Below are 1,633 nucleotides of genomic sequence, written 5' to 3'. Positions count from 1 at the left end.
CCATAATTCTGAAACTTCTCATATAGCTGGCTCATTCCAAAGGCCTCAGTCGCTTCTTATCTTTTCCAGAAACCTGCTTTCTTCTCCCACTATATTCACTACACACATACACACACATACAGAGTTCTTCTTTCTTTCAGGGATTCCAACTTTGCCTTCTCAGATCATTGCTTTTTCCTATCATCTCTGTTCCATCTTTCTCCCCTTGACCCTTTCCATCTTTTTGCTCAGCTGGCTTCAGCTCTTCCCTCTTTCTTTCCAAGCTGCTTTTTTGTGTGGGGAGTTTCCCTCTGTAAGAAACTTTATCACATATGTACTATATGTGGTAGGGCACACTTTCTGTTCCCCAATCCTCCTTGCATTTCTCTCTATCGTTAATACTAATCCAGGCCACATTTCCAAATTCATGCAGGTTACCTTGTAGTAAGGTATACCCCCAGTGAACTTAGTATTTACTGCTCTGGCAGTTGGCATGACCACAGTTAACTGCACCAGCAACAGAAAAAGTGACAGTAAAAACATAAAGAGGTTGCTTTCACAGACCAGTGTCTTGCAAAAAGGTTCCATTCCAGTTGAAACCACAAAGTTCAAGTGGCTTCCGAATGTACTCAGAAGCTTTCTCCCATTCCTGCAAAACATGACACAACGGTTAACATTTAAAGACCAGCATCCTTATCTTCGGATTAGATGGTCTTTCTCAGTTTGGACTGCAGAAAACTAATCAGGAATTAAATGTTCCCATTGCTCAGTACCTAGTACCTTATTATCCTTTTTCACTTCTGTAAATGAGACACATTCTTATTATTTATCCTGGCGTTCACTCAGACCAAGTTAGCCAAAATCACTTGGGAAACATTTGATCTTTAGCTTTTCAAAGGTAAGATTTAGCTCTGCTATGTTTGGTTCAGGCCACAACACCAGGTCTCATTTTAAAAGTTTCAAATACCCTTATAGAAAACTTGGGTACAGTTTAGCCAACTCTGACAACTAAGTAGAGGTATGTATATATGGATGCATGTACAAGCACATCTGCACTCATGTACATGAATGTATATATACACACATACAATTTCTAAAAATATTGAAGGTACCTTTACAAATACTTAGGTTCCCCAAATTAGAAGTTCTATCTAAAAGGAGGCTCTGGTGACAGTGAGATGCTCTTTCCTAATCAGGTGCTGCCTGTTACCAAGCAGAGTAATCTAATTTGCAAGTAGGTGACCTATATGTCTGGACATACCTGATTATTTATTCAACTAATCAAATTATATAGTGTCATTTGATGATAGGATGTTCACACTGCTGACACGATGTTATTTTTCTTCTTACCAGATAAGGGGAATTGATTCTAATCTATATTACTTTTGTTAGTCATCAGCTCTTACACCTAGGTCTGCCAAGGGTTTTTGTTAAGTTCAATAGCACATGTATCATTAGGTCATAGTCAAGATATGCCTTGTTGAATAAAAACAGGGACCACCAGCACTTGATCAGCTTTGTCTACATACCAGCAGTTCAAGTGCCAGAGTACCTTGCAGTACCTTGCTCCCACAAGCAGGCTGGTGCATTTGCCCAGTTCCACCTCTTTTTCTCGGTCTGCGTCTGTATTAAGGGGGGGGGGGGGGGAAGGAAA

Source organism: Gavialis gangeticus, unplaced genomic scaffold (assembly GCF_001723915.1).
Source record: "Gavialis gangeticus isolate Ggan-Ray unplaced genomic scaffold, GavGan_comp1, whole genome shotgun sequence".
NCBI classification, from domain to species: Eukaryota; Metazoa; Chordata; order Crocodylia; family Gavialidae; genus Gavialis; species Gavialis gangeticus.
This window is presented reverse-complemented; position numbering follows the sequence as displayed.